This window comes from Pectinophora gossypiella, chromosome 13 (assembly GCF_024362695.1).
Source record: "Pectinophora gossypiella chromosome 13, ilPecGoss1.1, whole genome shotgun sequence".
In the NCBI taxonomy this organism is placed as follows: Eukaryota; Metazoa; Arthropoda; class Insecta; order Lepidoptera; family Gelechiidae; genus Pectinophora; species Pectinophora gossypiella.
In genome coordinates this window covers 14,392,626-14,408,762 of record NC_065416.1, presented here as the reverse complement: position 1 = coordinate 14,408,762, position 16,137 = coordinate 14,392,626, and the positions used below count along the sequence as shown (strand labels likewise).

At 39.1% G+C, this 16,137-nt stretch overlaps 2 protein-coding genes across 4 annotated transcripts in view; one reads left to right on the top strand and one right to left on the bottom strand.

The window, feature by feature from the left end:
• LOC126372177 (uncharacterized) overlaps window positions 1–1,278 on the top strand; it is a 319,771-nt gene extending 318,493 nt beyond the window's left edge. For all 3 annotated transcript variants that reach the window (XM_050017828.1, XM_050017826.1, XM_050017829.1), the window contains exon 6: window positions 1,268–1,278. The gene's annotated coding sequence lies outside the window, so the exon portion shown is untranslated. The remainder of the gene's footprint in view (window positions 1–1,267) is intronic.
• Window positions 1–16,137, bottom strand: part of LOC126372089 (mucin-5AC) — a 119,507-nt gene that overhangs the window by 87,058 nt on the left and 16,312 nt on the right. The window lies entirely within an intron of this gene.

The following is a 16,137-nucleotide window of genomic DNA, read 5'->3' as shown; positions in this document are numbered from 1 at the left end:
CATTGGTGTTGGTACGTAAGAAAGATGGCAGCTTGAGGGTCTGCGTTGATTACAGGAAACTAAACCAAAAAATGGTCAAGGATCAATATCCTCTGCCATTGATTGATAACTTGCTGGATAAATGTCATGATGCAACGATCTTTAGTGCTTTGGATTTAAAAAATGGTTATTTTCATCTTGGTGTGCATGAAGATTCAATAGAGTACACATCGTTTGTAACTATGAATGGACAGTACGAATTCCTAAAGGCACCATTTGGTATTGCCACATGTCCGAAGGTGTTTACACGCTTCATAAATATAATATTTCGTGATCTGATTGAGGAGGGCATTGTTCTGGTATTCATTGACGATATTTTAATTCCAGCAGAGGATGAACAACAAGCGGTGCAGCGGTTGGAACGAGTGTTGAGAAGAGCTTCCGAATATGGCCTGGATATTAATTGGAAAAAGAGTCAGCTTGTGGTGAAGAGTGTTGAATACTTGGGGCATGTTATTGGATGTGGAGAGATACGACCATCGCCCGAGAAGACGCAGGTAGTCAGGAGATATCCAGAGCCAAAAGATTTAAAACAGCTGCACAGCTTTGTTGGATTATGCTCATATTTCAGGAAGTTTGTGGAGAATTTTGCCATTGTGGCTAAGCCATTAACAGACTTATTAAAGAAGAATGTTCAATTTGAGTTTAGTGATGAGCATAGGAAGAGTTTCATCACATTAAAGGAAGCGTTGGTAACAAATCCAGTCTTAAAAATCTTTGACCCAAGAAAAGAAACTGAAGTTCACACGGATGCTTCAAGCATTGCATATTCAGCAATTTTAATGCAAAGGGATCCAGAAGATGGACAATTGCATCCAGTACACTATCTAAGCCGGAAGACCAGTGATGCAGAAAGCAAATATAGCAGCTATGAATTGGAAGCATTGGCTATAGTTGAAGGAATCAAAAAGTTTCGACATTATTTGTTTGGTATACACTTTAAAGTTGTTACAGATTGTAAGGCATTTGAAATGACAATAAAGAAGAAAGACTTGGCAATGTCCACCAGGGTGGCTAGATGGATAATTTTATTACAAGACTATGATTTCGAAGTGGTGCACCGTGAAGGCCAGAAAATGCGCCATGTCGACGCATTGAGCAGGGTACCTTATGTGGGAATGATATTTTCTGATCTTCATGACAGCATACTATATTCGCAAGATAATGATGAAGGTTTAAAAGCCATAAAAGAAATTTTGAAGTCTCAGTCTTTTGAAGATTATTGTCTAGATAATGGACTACTGTATAAAGGACAAGAAAAGAAGTTGGTAATTCCGAAGAGTTTAGAAAGTGAGATAATTAAAAGAGCACATGAAAATGGTCACTTCGCAAAAACAAAAATGATGAGTCTCATCAGTAAGGACTACCACATTTCTAATTTAGAGAAGAAAGTTGAGAATTGTATCATCACATGTGTTCCTTGTTTACTAGCAAACCGAAAAGAAGGGAAGCAAGAGGGATGGCTGAACCCTATAGACAAGGAAAATATACCACTACATACCCTACATGTAGATCACCTTGGACCTATGATGACTACAAAGAAACAGTATAATCACATACTCACTATTGTGGACGCTTTTACAAAATTCACATGGATTTTCCCTACTAAAAGTACCACAAGCAGAGAGACGATAGAGAAACTAAAGATTCATCAAGAAACATTTGGAAACCCTACTAGGATAGTGTCAGACAGGGGAACCGCTTTTACTAGTGGTGAGTTCCAAGACTATTGTAAAGAGGAAGGCATCCAGCATATCACCATCACAACGGGCATACCTAGAGGAAATGGACAGGTTGAGAGGATGCACAGGACCATCATATCAGTACTCACTAAACATTGCATAGAAGACCCTACTCTATGGTACAAGCATGTCAGTAAAATACAAAGATGTCTCAATAGTACCTACCAGAGAAGCATTGGCATGTCTCCTTTTGAGTTACTGACTGGTGTGAAGATGAAGAATAGGGAAGACATAGAATTATGTAGATTGTTGAAAGAAGAGGAAATAGAAAATTACTTTATAAATAGAGAAGATTTAAGAGAGAAAGCGAAACAGCAAATATTAAAAATTCAAGAGGAAAATGCAAGAACATTCAATAGGAAGAGAAAAGCAAGCCAAAAGTATTCAGTTGGAGATCTGGTGGCGATCAGAAGAACGCAATTTGGAGTTGGAATGAAGATAAAACCTAAATTCCTAGGTCCTTACAAGGTCACAACAATTAAGGGTAAAGATCGCTATGATGTGGAGAAACTCGACGACTTGGCGGAAGGACCGAGGAGAACCAGCTCGGCAGCAGATTTCATGAAGCCTTGGCCTGCAGGTGACAGCTCTGCTAATTAGAGAAGGTTTGTAGGTACACTATCACATAGCAAAAATTTTCATAGTGCAGTAGGTATTTTATTTCTTCTAAACTTTCAGTGCTGTGGCTGTGTGATGTAATATTGTTGCTACTTAAAAGGTTAATAATTTAATTAAGTGCCTGTTATATTTCTAAATAGTCTTGATTTATTGTACACTTTTATTCAAAATTAGCCATCATTGTGTATTGAGAGAATGTGTAATACTGAAACTTTACTATGTTGTGTTTTTTATTAGGATAAGAGTAAGATTATTTAAAAACGTTTGATGATACCTGCCTAACTTTTATTTTTATGAAAACTGTTCTTAATTTTGAGATGTTTGATGATACCTAACTTTTATTTTTAAGAAAACTGTCTTAATTTAAGATGTTTGATGACACCCAACTTTTATTTTTAAGAAAACTGTTCTTAATTTAAGATGTTTGATGATACCTAACTTTTATTTTATTATGAAAACTATTTGTTGTAAATTTTAAGATGTTTTGATGATACCTAACTTTTGCATGGAAGTGTTTGTTGCTGCCAGTCTATGCTATCATTGTATTTCTTAGCTCTGAGTTGTTGTTTGCTATACTTACCATAATTATTATACTTACTTGATTCATTGTAACTTTGTTTTGGTGGTCTGAGGGCAGACTTAACTTCAGGATGGCCGAGCTGTAGGATGACTGGGACGATGGAACGAACGGTACAGATTGTGTGTGAGTGAGATGATGTGAGTGAGATGGCATGAGAGGGGAAAGGAGAAGGAAGGGGGTAATGGCGAACGGTGGTGTAAGACGACGTGTGTGAGGTGGGGAATATTTTGTGAAAACAGTTAAAAAATAGTGGAAAGAATAATAAACTCAGTGTCTCAGTGAACATAACGGATTTTATTTGTTATACCCAACCTCAATTTCTACATAAATGATTATTTATTTTATTTATTTTATTACTTTTTTGGTTAGTAATTTGACCTCTAACATTCATACATACAAACATAATTATATATGTAGGGATATGAAAGGAAAAGCTTCAAATTCGTTTCCGTCGTTTATTTTAATTTTCAAAATCCTCCAACGTCCTCGCCTTCTTATCGTCTTCCTTGCTAACCTCACACTTCTCTCTCGCACACTATCCTCCTTCCCTTTCACTCACCTTACGTTCCGTTACACGCCAAATCCCACATATACATACATAAATTCACGCCTAATTCCCACCGGGGTACCCAAGTTAATGGCAATAGGCTCGTCCCTATTACACTGGACTTAGACATGGCTGGTGAGGAGTAGGAGTACATACTGTATCCCTCTGCCTACCCCTTCGGGGAATCAGGCGTGATGCTATGTTACCCAGGCAGTCTCACTAACAATCTATAAAATTAAGAGAAGTCTGATAAAACAATGAATATTGCAAGTTCAATTCCAAGTTGTTTGTAAATGTTTGTTTCCTTTTGGTGGTTGCCTGGAAGAAATTGCTCTAGAGCAATAAGGCCGCCCAAATTGTACTGTGTTAATGTGTTATGTCTGATTGTTGAAATTTAGTTCTGTGCAATGAAGTATATTTGATTTGTTGTGTGAACTCATCCTTACTCCACTATGGCTTATGCCCATCGAAAGTTCACATACTGGAATAGACAACTAGTTCCTCTACGGTAATAACAAAACTATCCAGTACCAGAATGATTGATAGCTCTATGACGTGCTTAAAAACATCATAATTCACATGCTCTTGAATATGATTACGTGATTTATTTAATAGTAAGTATGTAACCAGTTTGGTAAGTAAAGTAATAAGTTTTAATTATACATGACTTAGTTGGAAAGTTATGGAAATTTTCATTTTATAATCCGACTATGATGAATTCGCGTCTTATAATTTGCTGAGTATATTTATCAAACACCTTATGAGCTATTAAGCTGATTAATCTGCTGCCGTGGTTCCTAAAGGGGAGGATTAGGCTAGTTTCCAGCTAGTCAAATAAGTTACTTTTTACTAAACGTCAAAACACGAAATTACTATGGAATTTGTATGAAAAAGCACACTGTGACGTCATAGAAAAACGTCACACAATATCGCTCTTATTATTACATTTATCTTTATTAAAATTCATAAAAAAGTCAAATAGAAAAAGAAAGCTTTTTTGTCATCTTTAGATCTGTCTTTATTTAGTAATTAGAATTTCATAATTCATCTTTGACCTAGGAAACTACCCAATTCTTAAAGCCGTTTTTCATAAATAGATTAAACCTGAAAACATTTCACTCAATGAGTTTGTTAACTAGACCGTGACAACAAGAAAAAAATACGATTTAACCAATTAAAGTTATTTACAGCTGATAATAAATATAAACACAAATAGAAAACGACAACACAGTTTTAATGACAAATTTCCGTGAAATTCAGCCAATAAACTAACTAAAGTACGCGTTCATCATTTCTTGCTCAAACTAGAACCACCTGAAATTTTTCGCGGGGCGTCTAACAGATTTTTGGAGTATTTTTATTTTCTTATATAATACTTATCCGCAGGAGAACTAAAGTCACCGACATAGCTCGGAGAATTGCAAAGCTGAAGTGGCAGTGGGCAGGACACATAGCGAGGAGAACCGATGGCCGATGGGGCGGAAAGGTTCTAGAATGGCGACCACGTGTCGGACGACGCTCAGTGGGTAGGCCCGCTACAAGGTGGACCGACGATCTGGTGAAGGTCGCGGGAAGCCGCTGGATGCGGGCAGCGCAGGACCGATCGTCGTGGAGATCCTTGGGGGAGGCCTATGCCCAGCAATGGGCGTCATACGGCTGATGATGATGATGATGATAATACTTAAGTACTTATATCATATTTTGTATAGTTTATATATTTTATAGTAAAACTGCCTCCGTGGTCCAGTGGTTGAGCGTTGGGGTCACGATCCGGAGGTTTGGATCCCGGTGGGGACATATCACAAAAATCACGTTGTGATCCCTAGTTTGGTTAGGACATTGCAGGCTGATCACCTGATTGTCCGAAAGTAAGACGATCCGTGCTTCGGAAGGCACGTTAAGCCGTTGGTCCCGGTTACTACTTACTACGCTTTTCCTTCATCCGCTTGTGCCCAAACCAACTTAGCATTCCCTTCTCGATCTACAGAGCATAAGAAGAAGAATATACGGAATAAAAGTATAAATCAAGCCACAGGAGGCCCATCAAAAAACCACAGAGTAAAGAAATGCGATCGCACATTATCGCCATTCATAATTCGGCATACATTCACCTATTATTTTATCAGAATTGTCTGACGTAGTGCTTTCTCCCTTCGAAAGTTGAACATAATAGTTGTGTAATTCTCAGAACATTAATTCGTATGATGACTAAGGTGTATGGAGATCACATCTGCATATTACTTAAGTATTTAACATTAACAAGATGTTATCGTGTCTGCTTTATACCATGGTTACAAGGTTTAGTGTCAGTTGCAGTGACGGACTAAGATTTCCATAAATAATTCCGCTACGAAATTATAAAATAAGTATATACATATTTCGTTTACTCCCAACATGAACAAATTAAATTGCTTACTGGGACCTCCCCAGTTTTACTATTGTAAAATACCTACTTACTGGAGGAATGTATTTGTTTCTTAAATTTTATTTTAAAGCATTTACTAGTTTATTGTAGTATTATTTTTCAATGAATGTGTGTGTGTATTTTATTTTTTAGTTTATTCCAGGGTGCCTTAATTGCTGATAATTAAAACACAAATTTAGAAATTAAAACACATTTTGAAAAATATTTTTATGCCTAGTAATAATAATTTAAGTACCTATAATAATAATATAATTTAAGTATAGTAATAATAATATAATAATTCTAGTAATAATTTAAACATTTTATTTAAAATAAACTTCAAATCGAATTCATCTGACCGGGGGTGTCCACTCCACCACAAAGGGGGTGAGGGGGGGGATACTCCACGAACTTTATTTTTGATAAGAAAATCATTGGATTAGGCCCGTGTTGAGATCCGAACCTGCGACCTCACAGTAACAGTCAAGCTTCCTCCCAACTGGGCCATCACGGCTCAGTTCGATATACCTAAACCTTACTTGTCATCGACACGAAGAAGGAAAATAGATCCGTCTCTGTCGATACCGGATGAGAACATTTTTGATGTTGGTATCATTGAGCCCATCCTAAAAGGAAGTTGTCGAAACCTGCTTATAACTCCAAATTGGAGACGACTCAGCATTTTATAGGCTTTATAAGATTACAATCGAGCTGGCCTCTCTTGTAATTGTCATACAGAGCTCTTTATATAGTCAGTTGCCAAAAAAAATGCATAAGTATGTACTTTTAAATATTTTTCCAGGGTTGGAATGAAGTACTTAAAGCAGATCAAAAGACTTTGTGTTGTAAACTGACTCGTATGTCACCCGAACATGGGGCAAAATATAACGGCCTGTTCTTTTTGTTTGTCCAGTCCAGTCCGCTTGAGCGTTGGGTCAGGTCACGTTCCGGAGGCTCCGGGTTCGAATCCCGGTGGGGACATATCACAAAAATCACTTGGGGGGCAATGGGTGGACGCATAGTAGCTTCCGGCTCGCGCCGGCCCTAGCACAGTCCTAGTATTATACTAACTAACTAACTAACTAGATACAGTGTAGTGGGCACAGGCCCTAACCATAAAGATCCACCTGTCTACCTACAACTTTACAAAAATGACTCTTTACGAATAACTTCACATTTTTTTTATCTTATAAAATTCCTCACGATGTCGCAAGTTTGATAATGTCAAAGGTGAGACGTCTCTGCGCATGCGCCGACCTTGTCAGAGGCCGTTTGACATTTGCATACCGGTACCAGATAGGCGATTAATACGAATTTTGGATGGTTCTTGTTAACCTATTTAAAAAATAGCCGTATGCGGATTGTTCTTTTTCTTAACGTGTGGGTTGTGAGGTGGAATACCAACCTCATCAACGCTGGTGTCAGGGTTATTACTGAACCGCCAAAGGCCCCTGACATGGCTCACGTAACGACTACATACTTACATCAGTAACTAGTAACCGGGACCAACGATTTAATGTGCCTTCCGATGCACCGATCATCTTACTTGTGGACAATCAGGTGACCAGCCTTTAATGTCCTAAACAAACTAGGGATCACAAAGTGATTTTTGTGATATGTCCCCACCGGGATTCGAACCCGGAGCCTCCGGATCGTGAGACCAACGCTCAACCACTGCACCACAGAGGCCGTTATATTGCGGATTGTTAAATAGTACTTTAATATGAGTATCTAGGTAAGAATTTCGGCAGTGAGATAGCACATCCTTCACCACGCTGCTGCACTGCGTGTTGGTGGAGGTTTTTACGACAATAAGCCGGGACGAACGGTTTAACGAGCCCTACGACGCACGGAATCACCTTTTTTGTCCTAACCAATCCAGGGACAGTCTCACAAAGTGTTTTTATGTCACATGTGTCTTTGCTCTCCACCTGTTACACGGCTTCAAAAAAGAAAGAGGTTATCAATTTGTTCTTTTTCCTGCTCACTCTACAACACTGGTCTCTCAGTGACCTTTTCAACATTCAAGGTCTACAAGACTACAACTTCGTTAAACTTTCATCCACTGTGTTTTCTGTCTTGTCAAGAACCCAGCCCATCTTTTTTTGACTCGTTATTTATTTCGATATTCATTTAATTCTGTCGTTTTAATAATCTCGAAGTGGCAGTGGGCAGGACACATAGCGAGGAGAACCGATGGCCGCTGGGGCGGAAAGGTTCTAGAATGGTGACCACGTGTCGGACGACGCTCAGTGGGTAGGCCCGCTACAAGGTGCCGCTGGATGCGGGCAGCGCAGGACCGATCGTCGTGGAGATCCTTGGGGGAGGCCTATGCCCAGCAGTGGGCGTCGTACGGCTGATGATGATGATGAATAATCTCGAACCTCGTCGCGTTGTTGTTCTGGACTTGTTTCTCAGTGATAAATTAAAAAAAAACTTAGGATAGTTGGAATAGGCGTATACTTAATCTTAATCCAATATAGGGAGTCAAGCTATTCCATATAATCAATAGGGTATTTGACTGGGTCAAAGATAAATTATAAAATGCTAACCCAGAAATAGAAGCTGCTCCAATGCGGGTTGGTGGAGATGTTTTTATGGTTAATAGCCGGGACCAACGGCTTAACGTGCCCTCCGAAGCACGGAATCACTTACTTTTTCGGACAATCAGGTGATGCAAACCTGAAAAGTCCTTACCAAATAAAGGACAGTCTCACAAAGTGATTTCGACAATGTCCCCAACGGGAATCGAACCCGGACCTCCAGTTTATTCCAAAATACAATGTAATGGCTGAAGCATATTATATAAAAATAATTGTTGCTTGATATTTGGATCACATTATGTATATAATTGAGGAGCTCGGTGGCGCAGCGGTAAACGCGTTCGGTCTGCGATTGTTGAAGTTAAGCAACTTTCGCAAAGGCCGGTCATAGGATGGGTGACCACAGAAAAATAAAAACTTTTCATCTCGAGCTCCTCCGTGCTTCGGAAAGCACGTTAAGCCGTTGGTCCCGGCTGCATTAGCAGTCGTTAATAGCCACCAATCCACACTGGGGGTGGGTTCGATCTCCCTATCCATCTATAGGGAAGGCCCGAGCCCCAGCAGCGGGGACGTTAATGGGCTGATGATGGATGTATTTTTCTTTATTTTGATCGGAATAATAATGGGTGGAAGATGTAAAATTGTGCCTGGGTGTAATAAAAAGGGTCATCATTTATACTCAAAAACAAAGATAAAAGATGAATATGTCTGTTATCCATGAAAGTAAAAGGTTAGACGAAGAAAAATCTGTACAACGCCATCTATATTGTTTTTGAGGAACGTAGCCTGTTTTGTTTTTTCCTGTTTGTGCAATAAAGTATTTGTTACGTTATGTTATGTAGCCTGGAAAGTGCCTCATTAGATATTTTTTCTACTCCTCTACTTTAATCTGGCATTTAAATAACCAAAAAGTCTAATATAAGTACATACATAATTAAACTCTTTGAAAAAGTGTACGCTCTATGGCCTATAAAAGCATTGTTTACAAAGTGTAACTGTACTATAATGTCGCCAAAAAAGCATTGTTGTTGTTTTTTTTTTTGACCTGGAAACTGGCACCTTTACTTTGTTTGGTGCCATAGATATACTATAAAAAAAAGTATACATTTGCCGCCATTTTCCCGCGCGTTGGAAAATAAATTGGAAAATTTTTGTGTTTCGTTTCAAAACACTAAAAAGTATAAAATAAAAAGGAAAAATGACGTCGTCGTAGAAAAAGTATTGTATGCAACGTTGTATAACTAGGTCAAAAAATGCTCGTGGCGTCTCTTATTGCGATGTTCGCCAAGGCTCACATCGCAACTCACGCCACTCGCATTTTTTGACCCTTCTTATACAACTGTTGCATAAAATACTATTATTATGATGACCTTTTTTTGGTAACGAAGGGGAAATCCTCATGGATACCTCGCCACCCGGGGGAGCGACGAGGTTATGTCGGACTCTTACCGACTAAAACCCCTCCGATGGCCCTCTGCTGCGCATGTCGGGAAGCTCCGGGATCTCTAACGAACGCACCGGTGCTTCCCTCGCGCTTGCTATTATAAGCGCGTCCCGGGGTAGGTCCCCACCCCTACGCCATCCCAGTTTTACGGCAATGTGAGGCCTTATTATGATGACCTAACGTAACCTAACATTATAAGATTCAAAAGACACATCCCATTTGTCCTGTCAAATACTCAATCAATCTACGTACAATAAGGCACGTGTAGAAAATGCCTACAATACATTAACATTAAACCATTATAGTTGTATGAGATATTGACCCGCAGTGAATGCGCCTGCGCACAAATGTCAGGGGTGACTCGAGAGCCACGACTTTGACTTTTACAGGAATGTAACTAAGCTAAAACACTATTACTATTAGCCATTGTTCATGTCAAATGCAAGTGGAGCAAGTTTGAGGATTTTGAAACGGACCATTGTCTGAATATTTATAGGTTAGGTCAGGTCAGACTTTATAGGTTTGGAAACCACATAAATATTTTTACATAAAAAGTGTTTTTTTTTTACTGATATGCCGCATTCAATGACCATAAAATATATAGCTTTTATAGCATGAGTGGATTTTTGAACGTTTAATATTTGAATGCTAATAATAATTAGCAGGACAGTGATTCTGTAACATTGCTGTCGTATACCATATTGTGACTCTGTACCTACCTATCCTAAACGAATAAATGATTTCTGATTTCTACTATAAGAAAGGTAAAAATAAAAAAAAAATCTTACTCACTGGTGCTAATTCCTGTAGACACTATCTAATTTTATTTTAAATTATACCAGTCATTTTCTTATCCGCCGAAAAGGTAACCCTTACCTTCACCTAAGAATATAAAGTTACAATACCTTTTTATGACGTCGAGTTAGTGTAGATTTGCCGCAAACAGCATTAACTACTTGGCCGGACAAATGGTGAGCGCTGAGGGCTCTCATAACAATACAATAGTACAATACCTATTACTTATCTTATACTCATCATCCATACAACAACATCCGCATTTAGGCAGTAAGTAAATACATAAACATAACATAAACTGCCTATATACGTCCCACTGCTGGGCACAGGCCTCCCCTCAATCAACCGGAGGTGGTATGGAGCATACTCCACCACGCTGCTCCACTGCGGGTTGGTAGTATATACTAATGTAAGTAAGTAAATATTTAAAATTAAATCTTAATTCGATGTTTCTGTAAAACCAATTTCAAAGATATCAATCAGTTTAAACCGTTATTTGCTACTTATTTATCGCAATTGAAGGTTGAATATACAATTGAATTTTTATCAAAAGATCACACTTTGGTAAAAGAAACTAAACCAAACAAAACAATGTACCTACAATTTACTAGAAGTAAAATATCATTTCGGATTTAAGATACGAATCGCAACAAGTGACTATTTACTTATTTGGAATTTTAGAAATCGCTGGAAACAATGGGCGTTATTGCAAAAATCTGTGGAAAGTGAAAGACATCTTATTGGGATCTCAACTCACGTTGCACTTTCTCGGATGTACTGAGACAGGTGCGTCGATCGATCACAGATTTCCTAATCGATTTCATGATTCTAATTTCAAATATCATTCATGTTTGGATCATAAATGATTATCACGTGCTCAGCGGTGAAGGAAAACATCGCGAGGAAATCCACATTCCCGAGAAATGCGTTTCGGAAGTATGTGACCTAACCTGTGTTGGGCTGGTTTTCCCTTCGCGGTAAGGAAGGTCAGACAGGCAGTCGCTTGTATAAAAAACCGGACCTGTCAAATCTTCAGGTTAGGTAAGCGGACCTTGTGAAAAACGGGATAATGCTAGGGAGTTGATGTTGATTGACAGAAACTATATCGTTTCTCAAACCTCTTTCCTCTTGTTTCTTAACAGCCTCCGTGGTCTACAACAGCCTCCGTGGTCTAGTGGTTAGAGCGTTAGGCTCACGATCTGGAGGTCCGGGTTCGATTCCCGATGGGGACATTGTCGAAATCACTTTGTGAGACTGTCCTTTGTTTGGTAAGGACTTTTCAGGCTTGAATCACCTGATTGTCCGAAAAAGTAAGATGATTCCGTGCTTCGGAGGGCACGTTAAGCCGTTGGTCCCGGCTATTAGCCGTAAAAAAACACCTCCACCAACCCGCAGTGGAGCAGCGTGGTGGAGTATGCTCCATACCCCCTCCGGTTGATTGAGGGGAGGCCTGTGCCCAGCAGTGGGACGTATATAGGCAGTTTATGATATCGTTTCTCAATTGACTCCTGAAATTGGACTCCTCGAAGACACCATGTAAGTGTCCGGTGAAAACGGAATAACGCTAGGGGGATGATTATTGTGGTTATTTTAACTTTTTGGGTTGTGAGGTGGAGTACCAACCTCATCACAAAAATTACTTTGTGGTCTCTAGCGAAAGTGATAACAATGTATGTCAGTTACACTTTATGTCAATACCAAATAAACATCATGTTTTAAATATCATGTTTTTTCTACACCCAATCCAGCCAAAAGAATTTAGTATCGAAGAACAAAGTCTGAAACTCAACACTCGAACACAAATGGTCGAGTTACATACCAACCAGTCGGCAAGGCGGTACACACAATGTCGATCGGATTATGATAACAAACGTGGCGGGACATTCCCACAATAACTGGTTGCTCTTGCGCAAGTATGTTCTAAAGAGCAGACAACTAGCCAGCGACCTGAACACTATTATTGTATGTATAGCTGCTCAAAGTGTGGTCATAGTTCTTGCCTCCAAAAGAAAAATACATCATCATCATCACTAATTTAACTCTTTCACAGACAGAGATCATGGGTCATTAATGGTTCATAATAGATAATATGACACCTTGGGATCGGAACGTCATTAGACGTTCTGTCCTTGAAAGTGTTAGAGTCACACCCTTGTCTGTATAGCATTCTCCATGTTACTTTTTTAGGGAAAAATAGGGCAATGGTTTCCCTCTTGCCTGCTTGCTTGTCTTGCTTGGTTTCTTCTCTTGAATCCTTTATATAGGAAAGTAGAGGTAATGTTAGTTATGTTAGTGGGCTCTGTTTTCCGCATTTAGGCTCTAAGATGGCCCATTATGCGTGTAATTGTTGACTACGTAAGCCAACCTATCTCCTTCCAGAAGCTCAGAAGCCTCCTGGGGTTTTCACAGGCTTCGCGGAGCGAACCCATTCCTTTGAGGATTTTTACCCGTTGTGCTGACACTCCCGTGCATTCCAGGATTACATGGGGGGCAGTTTCTTCTGCGTCCAGACAGCCTCTGCAAAGTGGGTTGTCCGTTATCCCTAAGTTAAATAGGTGCTTGTTAAGTGGGCAGTGACCCGTTATACTGCCCACTACTATTCGGAGGTCATTGCGGTTTAAGCGAAGCAGTCGCCGAGTGAAGCTCTTGGATATCTCCTTGATGATATATCCTTGGACCGTCTGCATGTGGGCAGCTGTGCCCATCTGTCGTTGTGTAGTTGCTGGGTATGGTCCCGTATCCTTTGTCCGGCCAAGTAGTTAATGCCATCTGCGGCAAATCTACAATAAGTCACGTCAAAAAAAAAAAAAAAAAAAAAAAAGGTCCCGTATCCACAAAGTAGAGGTAAATAAATACCTAATTAAGGATAGCGGTGTCATAAGGATAGAAAAAGTAAGTTTCATAATTATTCGTAGCATTCCACAGTCGACTGACTCCTGATTACGATAGATTACAAATGTTACGACTGAGTCAAGCTGTTTGCTTTTTTTATTTTTAAAACAATACTCACGATTGGTTACACCGCACGCACTTCAGGGTGAAATGGAAAAAGAAACAATAAGGAATGAGGTATAAAAAATAAAAGATCGCATCTTACGCTCGAGTTAAAATGTTGTTATTTTTAGTCGTTACAAATTGGGGCAACATTCAAATGATCGTCGATATACAGGGTGTTAGTGACATCGTAACGACAACTTTGAAGGATGATTTGGATATAATTCTGAGTTAATATCAAGTGGAATTTTCCGCCGCAAAAGTATGGAACTGACAATAATTAACTTTCATGATTTTCCGAACGGAAATTCCACATGGTCTGAAGCATTCCTCTCAGTATTCGTTACGGTGTCACTAACAGTCATACGTACTTGTATGGCTATATTGCGTAGTGTGCGTTTCCTACATTGTACAAAAGCAGATTTTCAGGTTTTTTACTATTTTCTCGAACTTTTGTTACTTAACGGCTTTTTAGCGTATGAGAGCAGAGAGAGACCCCGAACGTCGCTTCCCGTTACGATGAGTCTCTCTACGGCGATTCGCTTGACGTCGCGTTTCTCTACGATGCTTTCAATGAGGTGCTACGTTCCTCAAAAACAACATATATGGCGCTGTACAGGGGGGTTAAATGGCCACATCGAAGCAATTCATCTAAGACATCAATATTGCTATTTGACATTTGTTTGCAATGCGCACTTACTTTTGTATGCGCAAATGTCAAATTGCATTATTGCTTTTTTAGATGAATTGCTTCGATGTGGCCATTTTAACTCCCCAGATTTTCATTCGTTTATCCTTGTAATTTCATGACTAACAAACATATGCATGTTCCATCTTTGTTTTTAGGTATGATGACCCTTTTTATTACACCCAGGCACAATTATTACACCTTCCACCCATTATTATTCTGATCAAATTAAGCAACATAATTCTTCAACGTTTTTTGTCACCTTTAGATCTGTCTTTATTTACCTAGTAATCAGAATTTCATAATTTATTTTGACCTATGCCCAGCAGTGGGCGTCGTACGGCTGTTGATGATGATGATGATTTTTGACCTAGGATTCTACTCAATTCCACACGAGTTATGTTTGATAATGATTTTATTTCCTTTGTCATCGTGTGCATCAATCAATTTGACTACCACATGACCTTTCGCTAATCAAAAAGGTCGTCATACACGCAACGAATTCAAAGCTTACTTGCCACTAGAAATTCCCAATTAAATTCGTTCAAATATTTTCTCCGAGCAAGGGAAAGCTGCTTACGCGCAATTTAGCGTGTTATAGAAAATAAACAGTAAGTACGTGTTTATTACTCGTACAGCCAGAATATTAAGGTTTATGGACCCAGGGTAAGTGTTGTTACTCATTATGCCACTAAAGTGTTTTTGTGGCATATTTCAGTAAACTTACTTAAAATTTGCATAAGCGAAGTCTTCTTCTTCTTTTTAATTTGGCTGCCTAATATCACTTCCCAGACAGCTAATCTGTCTTTCTTTCTTTCTGTCTTTTTGTCTCTTTATTTTGTTAAGCCAGTCATTAAAAACTTTTGTATTTCTTTGTTTTGGTAACATAATTACGTATACTACTTAGCTAGCTTAAGTAACATAAATATCCAGGAGAGAGGCATTATAGGCTGTAATACAAGTATTCATATACTTAGACAGATATGGTACCTACCTATTTATACCTGTGTCTAAGACTAAGCTATTTTAAGGAAAGAATTGTACCTACTTTTTTGGCAATAAATTATTATTATTTATATAATCCCATGCATTCATATCTTCTAGATAATCACTAAGTATATAATCTCGTCGTGGAGATCCTTGGGGGAGGCCTATGCCCAGCAGTGGGCGTCTACGGCTGATGATATAATCTTATAGCATGAGCATGAATAGCCTATACACGTCCCACTGCTGGGCACAGGCCTCCCCTCAAACAACCGGAGGGGGTATAATATAATCTCATAATAACCTTTTTTACAAAGTTTAATAATAATCCTAGTATGGCTTTGTAATAGACTACTCTGGGCGCCATCCCACTCGCGTCAGACAGAGTACTGCGGGGCGGAAGGCAAGAGGGAAACCACTGCCCTATTTTTCCCTAAAAAAGTAGCATGGAGAGTATTTTACAGAAATGCTGCACCGACAAGAGCGTGGCTCTTAAATTGATGATGATGAATAATAATCAACACTCAAATAGGCATTAGCAAACTTTTAGGTCATTAAAGCCCCCAATTTGCAGCACCGACGTAACCGTGCGGTTGTAGGTAACCTAAGCCTAAACCTAGCTCTGTGGTTAGGTTGCCTACTGTACAGATGAGGTTATTACGGGTTTAGACGTAAATTATAGTGTTTATTGGCTATCTAGACAGGTCGGTGAGAAGCCTTATATTGTGTTATGTAATGATTACGTTTGTTCGGATAATA